Here is a 20,548-nt window from a genome sequence, read left to right on the forward strand (position 1 = left end):
TGATGACTCCTCCTTTTGAGGGAGTGTATCTCTGTACTGCATTAGCATGGGATCCTCATATTGTTGCTCTTTTACTTCCGCTATTAGCGATGAAACGATTGAATTCTGAATAGTACCTCCGCTGCTACCTGAGTCTACTAGTCGGACTCCTAGGCTCGCTAACTGTTGATGCTCACGGGCCATCTCTTTCTTTTCTGGTTGTACATCACTTAGACTTCCCATCGACCTACGGCTAAGAGCATCAGCCACAACATTTGCCATTCCGGGGTGGTACAGGATTTCAACAGCATAGTCTTTTAGCAACTCTAGCCATCGTCGTTGCCGAAAATTCAACTCTTTCTGCTTGAAGATGTACTGAAGGCTCTTATGATCTGTATAAACATCCACATGGACACCATATAAATAATGTCGCCATATCTTTAATGCATGGACCACTGCGGCCAATTCTAAATCGTGGGTTGGATAGTTCTGTTCATGTTTCCGTAATTGTCTAGAAGCATACGCAATCACCTTACCATTTTGCATCAATACACAACCTAGCCCGACGCCTAAAGCAGCACAATAAATAACATATCCTTCCAATCCCTCTGGAAGTGTCAAGACTGGGCTGAAGTCAATCGGTCTTTCAGCTCTTGGAAACTACGCTCGCAAGAATCTGTCCATTGAAACTTAGCTGACTTCTGAGTCAACTTTGTAAGCGGTGCAGAAATAGAAGAGAAACCCTCAACAAATCTTCTGTAATAACCTGCTAAGCCCAAAAAACTACGAACCTCCGTAAGGGTCTTGGGCCTTGGCCAATCTTCACGGCCTCAATCTTTTGACTATCCACTCGAATACCGTCAGCTGCAACAATGTGGCCCAGAAATGATACCGAGTTCAACCAAAACTCGCATTTGGAAAACTTTGCAAATAATTCTCGGGTTCGAAGAACTCCAAGGACAATACGCAAATGATCCGCATGTTCTGCCTCGGATCTAGAATACACCAAGATGTCATCAATAAATACTATCACAAATAAATCTAGGAAGGGCCTGAACACATTATTCATCAAATCCATGAATACCGCCGGCGCGTTAGTTAACCCAAACGATATCACTCGGAACTCAAAATGACCGTATCTTTTTCTGAAAGCTGTCTTAGGGATATCTTTCTCCCTAACTCTTACTTGGTGATACCCGGACCTCAAATAGATCTTTGAAAACCACTTGGCACCTTGCAATTGATCAAATAGATCATCAATCCTTGGAAGAGGATATTTGTTCTTAATCGTCACCTTATTTAATTGCCGATAATCAATGCACATTCTCAAAGAGCCATCCTTCTTCCGGACGAACAATACGGGTGCTCCCCACGGGGATGAACTAGGCCTAATGAAACCTTTTTTCAAGCAAGTCTTTCAATTGCTCTTTCAACTCTGCGGGTGCCATCCTATAAGGAGGAATAGATATGGGTTTAGTGCCTGGCAACACATCAATAGCAAAATCGATCTCTCGCTTGGGAGGAAGGCCTGGAAGCTCTTCCGGGAACACATCCGGAAATTCATTCACTACCGGAACTGACTGAAGAGTCGGCGACTCAGCTTCTACATCTTGAACGCGCACTAGATGATAAATACATCCTTTCATGATCATCTTCCTTGCCTTTAGATAGGAAATAAACCTACCTTTTGGTGATGCCGCATTCCCTTTCCATTCTAAAACTGGTTCTCCCGGAAACTGGAAACGAACCATTTTCATTCGGCAATCAACATTGGCGTAACAAGAAGCCAACCAATCCATGCCCATAATAATGTCAAAACCTACCATTTCTAGCTCATGCAAATCAATCACGGTACGACGATCACAAATCACAATCACACAATTCCTATATACCCGGCTAGCTATTACCGAGTCACCCACGGGTGTAGACACCTCAAAAGGTTTGATAGACTCTGGCTCAATTATAAATCGACCCGCAATATATGGAGTAACATATGATAATGTGGAGCCCGGATCAATCAAAGCATATACATCATGAGAGAATACCGATAATATACCTGTGACCACATCAGGAGAAGACTCAAGATCTTGGCGTCCAGCCAAAGCATAAATACGGTGCTGAGGACCGCTAGTACTGGGAGCTCTGCCTCTACCTCTACCATGGCCGACTGGCGCATGTGAACCTGGCCCCGTAGGGCGTACAGATGCCGAAGATCCGGCTACCGACACTGATGGCTGGGTCCTACCTCTACCATGCACTGAGGGGCAATCACGCATAATATGGCCCGGTCGACCACATGAATTGCAACCATCTGAACCCAATCGGCATTTAACCCAATGCGACTTCCCACACTGGGAACATCGTGGTATAGGTGGCCTTGACTGGCCTGAATCCCCTCTAAACTGGGACCCTGAATAATTCTGACTCGGCCCGGGATAAGTAGATCTATCAAGGCTCTGGCCTGAAACCCGTGGAGGTGCACTATTCATAGAGTAGCCCGAATGCCTGGGAAACTGCTGCCTGTGCCCGCCTTTGGACTCACTCATTGGGCCTGAAGATCTGGCCCTCTTACTATGACCCCTATCCTGTTCACGTTCACTTCTCCGCTGCTGTAGGCTTTCCTCTAAGTTCTGAGCATGTGCCTGAATGCGTGCAATATCCATACCGTCCTGAAGGGACGCAGTCAAGCATTTGTCCATCAGATGGGGCCCTAGGCCCTTTACAAATCGGTGTACCCTGTCGCCCATATCTGCTACCATGGCCGAAGCATACCTGGCCAAGGAGTTAAAACGGAGGCTATACTCTAGGGCACTCATACTGCCTTGCCTCAAATTTAAGAATTTATTGGCCCTAGCTCGCCGAACTTCTGGTGGCATATAATGACGAAGAAAAGCATCAACAAACTCTTGCCATACCGGGGGAGGTGCATTGGCTCCCCGCGAAGCCATCCATACTGTATACCACTGGATCGAGACATCTCTCAATCTATAGGACGCTAGCTCTACCGACTCGGTTTCTAAAGCATGTATCAAACGGAGCGTCCTTAGCATACCATCAGTAAAGTCCTGGGGATCCTCCTCCGGTTTTGACCCAAAGAATTCCGGAGGGTTCAAAGTAATGAAATCACGAGCCCTTGCACTAACAGCCCTATCACCATACCCTGAACTGTGCCTCTGAGCCTGGGCTGCAGCCAATTGAGTTAATAAAGTAATGGCCTCTTTTACATCTTGGCCCGAAGCATTTGGTGGAGGAGCTGGAGCTGGGGCTGAGGCTCCCACGTGCTCCTCGGTAATAGGCACTGTCTGGGAGGACTGAGATTGAGCCGCACTCTGGGACTCATCTCCCTCTACTACCGGTGGCGGTGCTCTTTCAGCCCGCTTTTCTGCCACCGTCTTGCCCTTTTGGGCTGCTGTAGCCTTTTTCTTTACAGGCATTCTCTGAAATACACAACAAACTATTAAGGAACAAGAATTTCTTACATCATAGCTCTATCGCACGATTCTTATGAAGAAAGAAGGTCATATATTCCTAAAATGTCCGCAGCATCTTGTTTATAAGTGTGGCGCGCAACACACCCACAACCAAGACTCTACTAGACACGGCTCGTAGACACACCTTAGGACTAAACTGCTCTGATACCACTTTTGTCACGACCCGACTCGGGGCCGCGACGAGCACCCGGTGCTAGCCCACCCGGGCACCCTCTTCACTGTGACCATTTGACGGTTCGTTATACGGTCCGTATAACTGACCGTAAAATTCCACCAGCAACCAACCTCCTCTGTGATGGTTTTACGGTCCATTATACGGTCCGTAAAACATTATACGGTCTGTATAATGAGCCGTAAAACTCATCAGTTCACTAAACTTATTCTCATCACTTCGTTTGATCTACGATCCTTGCGGAACCTTCTTAACACTTGTTCGACACTTCAATACCAATCTAAGGGACGTTATAACTCTTCTCCAAGACATCACTAAGTCCTGGCTAACTCGTTGCTCGTAATCCCTTTCCGATATTCGTTCACTTGCGTACCAACGAAAAATTTCTGAGGTGTAACAGGGTCAGTATGAGCAGTGTACTGAGTATGTAAGGCATGAATAGTAACATAGTAAGGGATATAAATATGAATAATAACAGAATGGAAATATAGAGCATATCATGAGGTAGAAGAGTAACCTGTACATATGAGTGCCTCTTAGGGCGGATGCCATGCATGCTTAGCTTTCTTTGAAAAACATTTCTTGTCCATATGTAGAAAATAGAACATATCATAGCGCCGAACCACATCGGTTCCCCCACATATGTCCCGCGTCCGGGATGATAAGTTACGCCAACTAACCAGGGGGCAATGCGTCTATAGCGCAACATATGTCCCTTTTCCCCATCTTCCCCATATACATATACATATACATATATCATATAAGCAGCATGCAGGAGAGCCGAAAGAAAGTCATGTATCTATCGGAGTGACGTAAGGTCGGTAACCTCCGATTATATTATGGAATAATCAGCATGGCTTTGTCTCACCTTGAAGGAACAATTATTATAGGGTGAGACTAGCAACGAATAGCAACGTTAAGACTCGATGGGTACGTACATAAATTGACACCTGAAGACTCAGAAACAAGTTTCGGGTCAATCCGACTTAGTATAAGAAAGTTATGAGCGTTTGAAGTACAGAACCTTCTACGAACGTTTCGGAAGCCGTTTTTGGAAAATCAAAACAATAATCATATCAAGTACCTTTCGAACATGAAATCGTTCTTATCATAGTTATCATAGAAATATTCTCATCCTTGTCATTATCATTGTTATTGTGAAACATATCCATCGTCATTGTCATAAGAGCTTACAAAATCATAAACCTCTGTTTTGGTAGAATACAGACACTTTGGAAAAACATTTACGAGTTATCGGGAAGAGAATCATAAACATCTAACTTTTGAAAAACAAGTAAGATATGGAAACAATTTTGAAATCATAACATCGGGATCATGCCTTTGAAAGAAAGGGACAAGCCTTAACATACCTTTTCCACGTCCTATTAGCTACGCTTAATTGTCCAAGCTCGTTGTCGCTAGTCTACATTCAAGAAGATTGACGCAATCATTAGATTCATCACCATATACTTGTCTTAATCCTTCAAATGAATTCATTTATAATCTGCCGAAATTTCGGCAACATCTCCCCTGTAAATACACCATCCCCGAGAATCTAACTCGGCCCAAATCATCAATCAACAATCCGAGAATTCAACTCGGCCAAACTATCAACAACAATACCATCAATTATACCAACAACATCAACAATCAATTCAAGACGCATTCTAACATTAACAACCTTTGTCATACAATTTAACGACATTTCATTTATATTCAATTCAACTCACATAACATTCAAAACGACTCAATCAACATACTACTTCACCCGAAACCTTCCAATTCCAACAAGGACAATAACAACCTATTTCCTTCTTTCAAGTTCAATCACAACAACCCAACTTACAATCTTCCAAACAAATGTCTCACTTCCAAATTCATGAATTCCACCAACATTTTACATTAACAACTTCATTCATACAAATATAAGAGTTCATGCTAGTGTCACATTAACTTCCACCACGACACCACAACGATTACAACTTCATTTCAAGCCATTAAATCCTCATTTTACATCATGGAATCCACAACACAACAATCAAACTACTAAATAAAATCAATTCATTTGTTCTACACAATCAAACTATATTCGGCCAACACCCCAACATACCAAATTCATGATTTTTATCCATTTCTACACACTACAACATACACAACCATCCATAACATATGTAAAAGAAGATTGAACACATACCTTTCTCACTCAACTTCTTGGCTTGGCTAAGGTTTCCAACTTGAACAACAAATGCTTTGCTTGCTCCAACAATCACTACATGTTAATTAGGGCCTTCAAATTAGTTGGAATACTAGAATAAAATAATTCTTCTTGATCAATTTTCATGGCATCATTTGCCCTAGCCATGGCCGAATATGGCCCTTCTTTTTCTTCAAGTTTTCTTGAATTTTCATGACAATTATGTCTTGCTTGGTAAGCTTTCTCTCATATATATATATGTAGCTCCTTCCAATAACATGTAGACACATGCCCTCTTCTTGAAGTTTCTTAAGAATAAAAAAAAGAGATGACTAATCAACTTGTACATTAAAATAATTTTGGAAGATGGTCATTCCCTTAACTTACCACGACTACCTTGAAATATCCGAACGTACAAAATACGAGATATAACACCTATGAGTTAGATCTACCTTGAGATTTAGAATTAGTCCATCCAGTCTACCATGTGTCAATGCTTCGTAGGTGTATCAGATATCCTTCCACAGTCTTACCCGTTGATGATGTTCAGGCTACCGAGCAATTATCATATCAAGAGGTTTCCATTGCTTTACTACATAGATAGGTTCGAAGATTAAGGAGTAAGGATATAGCTTCAGTTAAAGTCCTTTGGAGGAACTGGAATATGGAGAAGATGACTTGAGAAGTTGAGAAGATATGAGATCCAGTTATCCACACTTGTTTCTACTCCCAAAAGAGAACTAGACTGAGACACCATTAACTTCATGTGCGCAGTGTTTCAGTTCTTATGATTACTGGTCATGTGAGGCCATTATTCTTATTGTAACCCTTTGTGGCATTGTATATCTTGGGTTGCAGTGTCACAGCTTGGTAGTGGTACGGTTACAGGGGAGACTCTGTCGAAATTTCTATAGAACCTCTAAGAGTTCAACATTCAAGGACGAATGTTCTTAAAAGTGAGGGGGGGGGGGGGAGTAATATCTTGTCTTTCGTGTACATTAAAGTTTTGTTTTAAGTCGGTTGTTGTAGGATGGTATTGAAAATTATTTGGGAAGGTATTTATGAGGACTATGGGGGATTATTGGAGTTATATGAGTCCTTAAACACTTTTGAATAGGAGAACAAAGATTAGACGGCAAAGGAATCAGAAGGATTACGTTTCGTAAAAAAAATGGAATAAGACCATTCCACAACAACTTCCATGGACCATGAATAATTTCACGGACCGTGAAAATTATGGTTGACCACCATGTTATGGATGGTAGAATGGTGGCTCACTGGAAGTGTTTCACAGCCACTTCAACAGACCATCATAAATTTCACGGTCGTGAAAGTGAACCGTGAAACTGAGGCGGTGGAAATTTGTCCTTGGTTTATAATTTATTTCCCATGATGTGGGGCTCATTTGTTTCACAATGAAGAACCCTAGTGACCCTTTAATATCTCTCAATCATCCCAAACCATTTCAAGAGAAGATCAAGCTTTAAAACCTCAACTAGTGCATAGAAGGCGATTGTTCTTGCTTCTACTTGATGTTGTGGTGAATTTAGGCTTGAAGCAAGTTATGTGGGTTGAAGTTCTTCAAGCTATAAGGTATGTTCTTTATTCTATTTTTTATTTTAAGTTTATTTAGAGGTTTAATAAGTCTTAAAAGTGAAGAGAATCATGGTAGAGAGGTCTTAAGGTGTGGTGTTGAAATATTGGTCACGGATTGATTTTGAAAGAACGTGTTGAACTGATTTGAGCCTAGTTTCAATGTAATCTCTTGGCTATGGTATTGTTGATGTTGTTATTGATGTTTTGGTGTTTTTTTGGAGTTAGGTGGAAGTAGACAATATAGAGGAAATGTTGTCTAAATTACGTTAACTCACCTACTAGTTTAACTTGACCCTATTAGTGTTTAAACAACTTAACCTTTGTGTCAATCATCTTGAATGTAGATTCCTTAGCTCAGGAAGATAGATGTTAAGTGTTTTTGAATTGTTAAGTAGACGACGAGGTATGTTAAGGTTGTCCCTTTCTTTCTTTTGGCATGATCATATTGATACGAATGATATCCCTAATGACTCCATGCTTAGAAATATTAGAAGCTTATGTTCTTGATCTTCTTATGATGTTATTGATCTTTTTTATGGGTTTTGCTCTCATCTTGTTGTCATTGATCCTTCAAGGTGAGATATGTCGACGATGTTAGTTCCATAATGGTGATCGGAGGTATACCGACCTTACGTCACTCTGATAGAATCATAGCACTTCGTTGAGCTCTCATTTATGGTTTATATATATATATATATACACACATACACACACACGTATATATATATATATATATATATAGAGAGAGAGAGAGAGATTTTATGACACTGCGCCACGCTATAGTCGGCAGGTACCACACCTATTGTGCACACCACTGCAGTTGGGTACGGTGTGAAGATGATGGTCCCAAGAGTGGCTTAATGATGATGATGCATCCGCATAGTGTGGCTTATAAATATATGTAGGAAAATGTTTTTTTTAAGGAAAGCATACATGTCATCCACCTTCAGAGGCATTTAGATGTGGAGGTTGTTTCTCTTTTATCTCACATTACCTTCATGTCATTATTATATTATTATTCATGCCTTAAATACTCAGTATATTATTCATACACACGTCCCTTTTTTTGTGGGTGTTGCGTTCATGCTTGGAGGTAAACAGGGAGACGATTCACACCCTTAGGCCGCCTTCTCCGCTCATGTACTGACCACTCCACTTGTTCCGGAGTTACAGTCAAGCTTGGTACGATGTATTTGTGTACTTTTGGGTATGGCGTTGTCCTGTCCCGTTGTTATTATGTTTTGTATTCTTGTAGAGGCTCGGAGACAGATATGCACAGTTAAATGTTCTATGGCCTTCTCGGTCTATAACTTCTTGTGTCATCATTTTTTTGTTATATCCCGTATTTTTGCACGTTTGGATAAATCGAAATAATTGTGACTAGTAAGAGATAAGGCAATATTTTGATCTTACTTAATATATAAGTTGTTCATGAAAAATATTGATGCGGAAATATTGGGGAAGGCTAAGGGCAAAAATTGGAAATTTGGAAAATAGTTTCATGAATTACAAAATATTAGTTATAAGTAATTGGGCTTGGAAAAATCAAAAAAAAAAAAAGGCCCAAAGGGGGCCGGCCATAGGGGGATGGGCCAAGGCCCATGTGGAATTTAAATCCTAGTAAATAAAAAGAGAAAAGGGGCCACTATTATTCATCTTCAATAACATTCAAGAGAAAGAGAACTTGAGAGCCAAAAAAAAATAGGCCATTCGGCCAAGAAAAGGAAAGAAGAAAAAATTTGAAGCCTTCAATCTTTGATTCAAAAAATTGATTCTTATAGTATTCATATTAATTCAAAGACCCTCTTTAACGTGGTATAATTATTTAAGCAAGAAAACCACTCTTGAGTATTCTGAAAATGTACTTACTTTTGTTCTGTTTGTTTCGATTATGGTTCTATTTTCTGTATTTCATGCTTGACATACTCAGTACATATTCCGTATTGACCCCCTTTTCTTCGGGGGCTGCGTTTCATGTCACGCAGGTACACCCAGATGAGTAAAGGACACCGTTAGAAGATGCTTCAGCTGGATTGGCGAGCTCCACTCCCGTTCGGAGCGTTTGCCGACTCGGAGTTTGTGTGATATGATTTCTGATCGGGGTTAGAGACTTTCCAGACAGAGTCGTGGGTATAGTGTTAGTTTTGTAAGCGGCTCCATCAGCCGACGTGTTTTATTGTATCATGTTACAAATTCGTTATGTTTACAGGTTTTGTTTGATTTAAGAATAACGATGAAAAAGAATATTTCTAAAGCTGTAATATGTATTTCATCTTCATTTGATTTAAAAGTCTAAGAAGTTTATGTGTACACTAAGGGTCTGACGGTTTGCTCGGCCCTAAGTAAGGGTCGGGTGCCCATCACACCCTAGGGATATTAGGGTGTGATAAAGTGGTATCAGAGCAGGTTTGTCGTAGGGGTTGTCTGCAAAGTCGTGTCCAGTAGGGTCCTGTTTATGGGTGTGAAGCCGGACACATTTATAAACAGGAGGCTACAGGGCATCTAGGGATTGTTGACCTTCTTTCTGTCTCAGATCGTGCGATACAGCCAAGTTATAGGAAAATGGAATTCCTTATATAAGTCTTACATACGACGAAAGAAGGCAAGTAACGATATGGAAGGTCATAAAAACAAGCCTGGCTATATTTGTTCTGTTGCTCGAAATTGGAAGTCCTGGATGGCTAGAATGTGACATATAGCCGTATGCTCGGTAAGGCATCGTTGGTATTTGTTGTGTGTGCATTCTGAATAGTAAGAACTGTAAAAGAAGATTCAGCCAGAATTGTTCAAAAATCAGGTCATTTAGTCAAGTACGCCTAATGGGAAAAAGTGTGGAAAGGAGATATCGTACATAGAAAATAAGCGAGATGCGTTGTTTCAGAAAGGCTATGGACTTGGCATGACATGAAGAACGATGGCGAGAAGTACGATTAGTAGTCCAAAGGATTAAGATGGATAATATTCGAGGTTTAGAAAACAAGGTCTGCTGAAGAATTCAGAGGAAGTCGACAATCAGTTTTGCTGAAGATTATTATGTAAGAATGATGAGTGAAAAATCCGAACAGGCTGATGCCCGAATTATTCACAAGTAACGGCGATGAAGGTACATTTGTTATCATCGGGAATCTAGGAATCTGGGATGAAGGATAGTTGTATACATAAGTGAAAAGTGAACACGGGGAATTAAAAAGGGTAAAATAGTAATTATAAAGGGAAAGACGTGTTACGAGAATGTCTCGGAATCAGTAAGACTTCGACTTGCTCCAAATCATGTAATAAAGGTCATGTGAGAAAGTGGACGCGATTATATCAGCATTAAGGCACGATTCCATCGAATTTTTGAGGTTAAGCGTGCTAAGGTGGGAGAAATTTTGGGATGGGTGACCCCCTGGGAAGTATGTAAGAAATCCTAAAGATTTAGACATAAGAGACAAATGAGAAGCTAGAATGGCCCAAGGGGGAAACTAGAGTATACGGGATGGTTGAAGACCATAAAAGGCCACGCAGGATGAGGCAGACTAGACTGGTAAAGAGACAGAGAGTGCGTCACAACTATGGAATTTGGATAGGCCTGAATAGCGTTTGAGAGTATTTTGTGGGTTAGCTGATAATAATTATATATATATGAATGCGTATAATATCTTGTATGTGATTGTATCAGTGGAAATGTGAGTCCCAATAACCGGCGCTACGGTAAAGGAAGACAACAACTGAGTAAGGGTACCGACGCTTAAGTGACAAGAAAAATGAATGGTGCAAGTGTTATAAGATAAACTGATGTTATCTTCACTACAGGATAAGAATGGAAAAGTCCTAACACAACAATATTTGGAAAAGAAGGAAAGAGTGTAGATGGAAAATAAACGGATCAAAGTGTCGGAAGAAAATGAAAGGTAAGAAACCTCAGTGAGTGAGGCCCCCGAGAGAAATTACCGGCAAAGTACGAGACTATTTGGATAAAAATTCAAAGGTAGGTACCTAAAAAAGGGTAAAGTGTGGTAACATAGAACAAGAGGAATATGTGAGGTTCGAGAACCAATTTCAATAAGTGAAGCTAAAGAAATAGTGACTACGACAAGGAATGTGAAGTAAGAGAAAGAATGATAAAGCCTTGTGGCGATGTTAGAAAATTTTCGACCCTTGAAAGGTATATAAAGAAATAAATGTGCAGCTGCATTAATATGATTGCCTCGGGAGTGGAAGTGTTTTCTTGAAAGGATGACTTAGAATTGAAACGGATTTGTGAGCTTAAAGTAGTGTTTCACAAACTTCAGAACCCATACGGCAAATAATAAGAAAAGAAAAAAAAGTTCGAGAAGGAAGAAACCCAAAAAAGTTAAGAATGAAAGTAGAAAAGGTATACTAACGGATTAGACGAAGGGAGAGGAGAACATTTGGAAATCTATAATCACAGGGGTAAGAAGGATACCTTGACAAGTTAACGATAGAAACCCAATTGCGCACCAAAACCTAAGAATAATGGGTCAACACCGTTGATGGGGAAATTAAATGCGTGGAGCGAGAATGCATGCGAAGTCTGAAAGATTTGATCCTAAGAATATGCATGGAAGACCGCTCGGTCATAGTACCATAAGTATAGTCAAGGCTCAATGAGCAAGGATAAAGAGAGTGTAAACCGTAAAGATTCTATGCTGTGAGCAAAAGTAGCGAGACGTTCGAGGATATGGACGTATAGCTGCAATGCGAACGCGTAGTTAAGAAGAACTATGAGTAAGTAAGCTAAAATAGGTGAAAGGATTAATAGTGGATGGAAAAGTATGGGAATGTTGACAAAAATGATAACGTAGGCAGAAAATGAAAAAGGGGAGCTTATGATAAGAAGTTTCGATATGTTATGCGTAGAGTTGGAAAGAAAGACGAGGAATGAAGTATAATCGAAGACGAGAGTACTCTAAGATTGTGACGTATAAGGGACCCCTTAAAAGGGGGGGGGGGGGAGAACATATTATATTAGACTTAGAAAGGACTCGCAACATTTTCAAGCAATGGAAAAGGAAATTTATTTGCTCGAGACCAGAGTTCGGAACATGTCAACACAACAAAGGGATACATGAAGAAGTAGAAACGAATTGACAATGAAGTGTACTATGAGGCCAATATGAATTATGCTATGTTTATGCCACGATTTGAATTCCTCTTATCGGGCAAATTTGCGCCGTACCTAAGTACGCAGCGATATGTGTAAGAGTAGTAAAAGGGCAAGAAAGAGCTACGAGCTAAGATCATAAAGGATAAAGGAGAGAATGATACGATTCAAGGGATATTTCGGACAACAACGACTATTAAACAAAAATACCAACGATTGGTAGTTTGGAAATTTTTGAAGAAAGGACGCAGTGCCTATAAGTGAAATAAAAGAGTTCATCGGATACTAGAAAATAGTTCATGGACCATTAATTATACAGAGCAGGAGAATATACGCTATGAACTTATATGAATCATCGATGTGAAGCGAAGCTCGATCATATTTGTTAGGAATCCCTACCGGAGAGACAACAAGAAATGACGAAGGGCGAAGCGAGCGCCAATACAAATAAATCAAAGACAAGTATACTTGTGTCGAGAAATGTGAGGGAAGGAAATAAAGAAAAAGTTGTAGTAAGAATTTGAGGATGTTGCAAACTAAGAAGTTCGGTGAACTTGGATCATAAGTCACCATAAGCGCGACTGGACTGCGAAGGATAATAAATGGCAAGGAAACAGTACGTACATATGTTTTTGGGTAAATAATTGGAATGAAAGATTAAAAAGGATAGTGGCAAAGACATAAAGAAATAGGAAGCAAAGGAAAGAGAACACCAAAAGTCGATGGATATTTATAGCATGATAAGAGAAACTGCAATATTGTAGATTTGATAAAGACAAGAAACAACCTGTGGCCATATCGGATCGTCAAGTGGAGATCACGTACCAAAGATGTGGCTTTTGTTAAGGTATTGTGACGAAACAATAACGGAGAAGAGATGACTTAGGAAGGACAAGGATGATAACTTGGTATGGTGGGTTAGAAAACCCGTGACATGGAATGAGGATTCATGTAAAGACCGAGAAGTTCGATTATAAAGGAAAATAGGGTAAAAGATCCGGAATGGGCGTGAAGAAAGGGACAACTATAAGAGGGACCCTCCCAAAGTGTTATGACACCCCATGAGGTCAGTTGAACATTCGAGGACGAATGTTCTAAAGGGGGGAGGATGTTATATCCCGTATTTTTGCACGTTTGGATAAATCGAAATAATTGTGACTAGTAAGAGATAAGGCAATAATTTTATCTTACTTAATATATAAGTTGTTCATGAAAAATATTGATGCGGAAATATTGGGGAAGGCTAAGGGCAAAAATTGGAAATTTGGAAAATAGTTTCATGAATTACAAAATATTAGTTATAAGTAATTGGGCTTGGAAAAATAAAAAAAAAAAGGTCCAAAGGGGGCCAGCCATAGGGGGATGGACCAAGGCCCATGTGGAATTTAAATCCTAGTAAATAAAAAGAGAAAAGGGGCCACTATTATTCATCTTCAAGATCATTCAAGAGAAAGAGAACTTGAGAGCCAAAAAAATAGGCCATTCGGCCAAGAAAAGGAAAGAAGAAAAAATTTGAAGCCTTCAATCTTTGATTCAAAAAATTGATTCTTCTAGTATTCTTACTAATTCAAAGACCGTCTTTAACGTGGTATAATTATTTAAGCAAGAAAACCACTCTTGGTGCAAGTGGGAAATTGAAGAAAAGGTAAGAATTTCTCTTCTTTTATATGTTATGGAAGGTTTATGTATGTTGTAGTAAGTAGAATTGAATGAAAATCATGGAAACATTATGTGTTGTGTGTGGGTGTGTGTGGGTGTTTGTGGCCGTGTGATGTTGTATGGTGAAGGGAAGATGAGTTAATTTTATTTAGCATGTTAGTTGTGTTGTTGTGGCCTTTATGATGTAAATGGAGGTTTAATGGTTCAAGTCGGCATTGAAATTTGTTGTAGGAATTAATGTGATTTTAATATGGTTTTATGTAATTGTGGAAATGGAGTTGCTAAAGTGTGCGTTGTTCTGATAGTTATGAATTTGAAAGAAGAAAATGCGACATTGTAGTTTTTTGCATTTGTAGAGATTTCGGGTGAAGTAGAATGTTATGTGAATTGTTTGGAGTATCCTTGAATCATGTTAGAAAGATTTCGGATTAGTACTTGAATGTGAGATCATTGGTATTGACTTGATTACATGTGATTGAATTGAATATAAATGGAATGTTGTCGGATCGTGTAGAAAGAATTGTTAATGTTAGAATGTATTTTGAAATAATTGTTGAAGTTAGAGATATGATTGTTGGCATTGTTGTTGATAATTTGGCCGAGTTGCATTCTCGGGTTTGTTGTTGTTAAAATTGGCCGAGTTAGATTCTCGGGGATGGTGTATTTACAGGGGAAATGCTGCCGAAATTTCGGCAGATTATAAGCGAGTTTACTTGAAAAATTAAGATAAGTATATGCCAATGAATCTAATGATTATGTGAATTCTTTTGTAGGTAGACTAGCAAGCTTGGATAAATAAGCGTAGCTAATAGGACGTGGAGCAGGTATGTAAGGCTTATCCTTTTCTTTCTTTGGCATGATCTTGTGGAACGAGCATACGGTATGTATATGATTCCAAAGAAACTTCTATTCTTAGAGCCACTAGGATGGCTAACATTCTTGACTTCCATAACTGTTTCATATGGTTGCGATACGTATCTGTGATGTCCAAGTCCTGTTTGATATGTTTCCGAATGGCATCGAAAGATGAGTGATATGACTAAACTTTGATCCCTAAATGCTAGCATGTTCGATTGTTCCATTTAGTCTCTGATATATTACGATATGTACATATGGTTCCAAAGGTATATTTGATTTCATCCATAACGATATCCGAAAGATACTTGATATGGTTATTGCTTTGATTTCCCAGAAATAACTCCTGAAACGCTTTTAGAAGGTTCTGTACTTCAAAAGCTCATAACTTTCGTTTACTAGTTCCGATTGACCCGAAACCTGTTTCTAGGCCTTCAGATGTCGGTAAATATATTTGTCCATCAAGTCTTGAAATTTATTTATTTATGTGCATATAGTTTCTCACTACTCTGCTCATGCATGTGTCGTGATCTCTTTCGCCGAGTCCCGTGCCGGTATATATCATTCGCATGGCTCGCTGGGTCCCTTGCTTGAGGGCCGGGTGCCATATATGTATTCCGGAGTATGATGTGTTACGGTGTTATGATGTGTTCATGGTTCGCCGAACCATATATGTGTGTGTATATATATATATATATATATATATATATATTCTGATCTTATGATGTGATATTATGATGTGTGACGGAGATTACGGAGCAAACCTTCTGGAGTATGATGTGTGTGGCACCAAAGGCAGGGTGGCGCCACGTTCCCCGGGTCCCGTAAGGGGCCGGATACCGTTCTTGGCATGCATGATTTGTGTTTCCAGTAAGTTGTTTCTGTTATTCTTCATATCGTGCTTATTGTCCGTACTAACCTTCTGCACGTGCCACAGCAATGTAATATGTGTATATGGATCGGGCTGCACGTTCCACAGCAAGTACATTTATGGATCGGGCCGAACGTTCCTCGGCACTAATACGTTATATATGTGGATCGGGCCGTACGTTCCTCGGTACTATTATGTTACACATGAATCAGTTATATGTATATGATGACATACGCTGTTGGCACGCACGGTCTGTGTTTGGGAAAGTATGCATTTTGGCACTCCGGATGATCTACTCATTTTCTATACTTCTTCTGACTCATGACATCGGTATACACGATTGCATTCTGAAAAATAAGTATTTTGAGTATTCTGAAAATGTACTTACTTTTGTTCTGTTTGTTTCGATTATGGTTCTGTTTTCTGTATTCCATGCTTTCAATATTCCGTACTGACCCCCTTTTCTTCGGGGGCTGCGTTTCATGCCGCGCAGGTACACCCAGATGAGTAAAGGACACCGTTAGAAGATGCTTCAGCTGGATTGGCGAGCTCCACTCCCTTTCAGAGCGTTTGCCGAGTCGGAGTTTGTGTGATATGATTTCTGATCGGGGTTAGAGACTTTGCAGACAGAGTCGTGGGTATAGAGTGTTAGTTTTATAAGCGGCTTCATCAGCCAACGTGTTTTATTGTATCATGTTACAAATCCGTTATGTTTACAGGTTTTGTTTGATTTAAGAATAACGATGAAAAAGAATATTTCTGAAGCTGTAATATGTATTTCATCTTCATTTGATTTAAAAGTATAAGAAGTTTATGTGTGCACTAAGGGTCTGAGGGTTCGCTCGGCCCTAAGTAAGGGTCGGGTGCCCATCACACCCTAGGGAGATTAGGGTGTGACATTTTTATGGACTTGTCAGCTTGTATACTTAGGCTCAGATTGATTACGTTTGTGTATATATATATCTTTGGGCTAGTGTCCCTTTCAGCTTATGATATCTGTTAGTTAGCAGGTTGCCTCATAACAACCCTCAGATCCTACACTCAGGTATGACTATCTAATCCATGCATGTCCTATGGTGCTCGGTAGGTTAGATCCGGGTGCCCATCATAACCCTCCGGGTGATATCGGCATACCTTAACTGCATAACTGACATAAAGTAAATAAAGATAACACCCCGAATGAGATAGGGCTCACCAAAAGTTAATGCAAGCGTATCCGTCGTCCTGTAAATCCATACATGCATTGTGAAATACAGGCCCCCGGGAAATAAAAGGGGACATTAGTATATTTGATTTGTACTGATATAAAAAGCAACTAAATGAAATAAACATTGCACATGATATAATGAGAACTGAAACTGAAACTATAAGTTGAACCTGAACATGAGCATTATTTGACATAAATGTATTTATATAACATAAGTAAAACATTTTAAATCGGAGAGCCTTAGTATAGCCTACATGTAACCACCACGTGAGCACGTGGTGTCTGATCTCTGCTTGATCAATTAAGCCATCTTAGACCTTGGGGGTACGAGTCATGAACATGACATGAGTGGATCTAATAACCCGTAACGGGTAAACATGCAGGAATCCTCCTAACTCGGTGGAGCGATCCTTATCCTATGCTAGTATATGTAGTTTCAAGCTATCTAAGCCTTCTCGGTAATCTGTGCAACTCCCAAAACAAGAACATGGATATAATTGGCTTAGAAGCCCATGAATTAATTAAACATTGTTGTAAACATGATTTGTGAGTGTAATATAACATGTATATAGATATATAGTATTACTTGTGTAAAAACATGGAAAACATGTAGATTTTAATGAAAATAAGCATAATAATTTATATCTTGCATTTAAGATCCTATGGCTCCAAAGCATACGTGTTCATGGATTACGGATAGATTCCCAATAATCAAAAGTGGAATATCAAGAATACAATAACGATCTAGTAATTCAAACATGGTATATCATGATACATGTAATTTGGGGTTATCATGAATTGAAATAGAAACCCTAGGTTTATGGAATTTCATGTTTTCATGGATGAATGTGGAAGAATAATGATATTTTCACACCTGGATAGAAACCCTACTTGCCTTAATTAATACGATCCCAAGGATCACATATGATTCAAGATCCTTCACCTGAGGCCGAGCCAAGGAACTGCAAGCCTTACAAGCCATGCTTATGCAAAGAGAGGCTTTAAAGATCTTTGAGGAGCGTCATAGGAGAGCATATGGCGTGTGGATTATTTCTTGCTCATATGGGGTGAAGATGAGATGGAGAGAGATGATGGTGGCTAACCATGCAAAGAGGCTATTCTTTAAAGTCAAGCCATCATCCCTAAAGAAGACTACCAAGCAAGGCCCTTACTTCATTAAGGGTATTATTGTAATAAGTAGCCTAGTCTTCTGTAACCTATTTAATATAAATACTATACTTTGTCATTCCATTACTTGAATTATGTTGAATTGAGATGAATACTCTAAATTGTGTGACAGTTTGTTTGGTAGAATTAGTGCTAATCTAGAGATTAGTGATAGTTAGTCATGCTGGATTCCATTGTTTGCTATGAAACCCTTTTCCATTGATTTTCAATTGATTTGTTCATTTGTGTATTCATTTTGATTGCTCTTGGTTGATTATCAAATAGTATAGGTTCATTAGAAAAAATCAATTGGGAGGGTTTAGGTTTCATATACCTAAGTTTGCCTATAATTCCTTTACTAATTGGGTCTTACTCTATCTTTCTATGTCTCATCCCAATTTCTTGATTTCTCATCTTTGATTTCTCATCTTTGATTTCTAATCATTCTTTAGTTTCTGCGTATTTTTTGTTGAATTGGTGTCATCCACAAGTCGGATCGTATCATTTGGTATCAAAGCTTAGGCTAAAGGATTGTTCCTTCAATTCTTTATCTTATGTTCTTCTTATTTGAAAATCATAATATATATATATATATATATATATATATATATATATATATATATATATATAATTCAAAATTCCAAAAAAAACATTGTTGTTGTTTGGCGGATTTTGAGGTTAGAATTGAGTTCCTTATGGTCAAATCCATCTCGATATCAAATTTGAAGAAGTTTGGACAAGTTTTGAGAAATCATTATTGATGACCTTCAAGCTTTTGAAGAACTCAAAGTGGGTTTTGCTGATTTGGCGCTTAATTGAGGCTAATTTGTATTGGACTTGGTTCTTCTAGTTGAGAGGAGCTTTAGATCTAAAATTTCGAAGCAAAACGAGTTGATTTGGACCTTGATTGAATTTTGGTTCTTCTTGGTGTTTTTGAGGATCTTAAAACCTTCATAATGAAGAAGACACTCAAAAAAGGCCTTTGATCCAAATATTTCATTTCAAAGTGTATTAAAGGTGTTTGTTGGAGCAACAAGAGAAAATATTAGGTTGTGTGGGGCCAAAGAAGTAAAAAAAAAAGTAGAAGAGGAAAATGAGAGTGGATGATGCTGTCACGACCCGGCTAGGGGGCCGCGACGAGCACCCGGTGCTACCCCACCCGAGCACCCCCTTATCGTACATAACATAACATCTAGGTGAACCATAAGTCAATCCGTGCTTTTCTTATCGTTAATCATATTGAACCCATTAGACGACCATCATCATTTAACATATCATAGGCATCTGTGCCACATCATAAGTACAAGGCCGACGTGGCTAACAAAAGATATACAAAACATGGGCTGACATGGCCGAACATCTCTACCCACATATACATGACTACGAGCCTCTAAGAGTATGACATATCGTATGAGCGGGACAGGACCCCGCTATGCCCATAATTTTATACACAAAATAATGAGTACCCAAAAGCTACGGCTCCGAAAGAAATGGAGCTCTGCTATGCAATCTCTGAATAAGTAGCTATGGATCAAGTCTGTCTCCCTGTGCACCTGCGGGCATGACGCAACGTCCACAAATAAAAGGACGTCAGTACGAAGAATGTACTCAGTATGTAAAGCATGATCAACATCAATATAGAAGCATAATAGATATCATATGAAAATAGCATAGGAGGGGAGACAGCAATATCATCATCATCATGTCGCTTACTTGCATACATCGTCGTTCGTATCCCATAATAATACTCGTACCATACTTTTGCTCATATTCGTATCCTTATACATAGTCTTATCACATTCATATTCATACTATATACATAGTCATTTCATATACATAGCATTTACATAGCATACCCGACCTTATAGGATTGGTGTTTTATATATATACTTGGCCAACCAAGGCTCAAGATCATGCATACCTGGCCCTACCAAGGCATCAGGGTTATCCGTACCATCTGCAGAGGTGTGCGCGCGTTTCGTAATCGTATACATACTTTATACATAGTCATATACATATAGTCTTACCCGGCATCATAAGCTCGGGGCCTTATCATAGCCCTTCATAGGCATACCTATACATATATCGTAGCTCGTAAGCATCTCTAATCTCATTTTACGCTCATCATCATTACTATCCTCATCATTATCGTTACATCTACATTATGGACGTACTTGTCCTATGAGGAACATAGTATAATCATAGTACATATCAAGGGTCGTGAGCTTATGAGCTCGGAATGTCAACCAT

The sequence above is a fragment of the Lycium barbarum genome, chromosome 12, assembly GCF_019175385.1.
Source record: "Lycium barbarum isolate Lr01 chromosome 12, ASM1917538v2, whole genome shotgun sequence".
Classification (NCBI taxonomy): Eukaryota; Viridiplantae; Streptophyta; class Magnoliopsida; order Solanales; family Solanaceae; genus Lycium; species Lycium barbarum.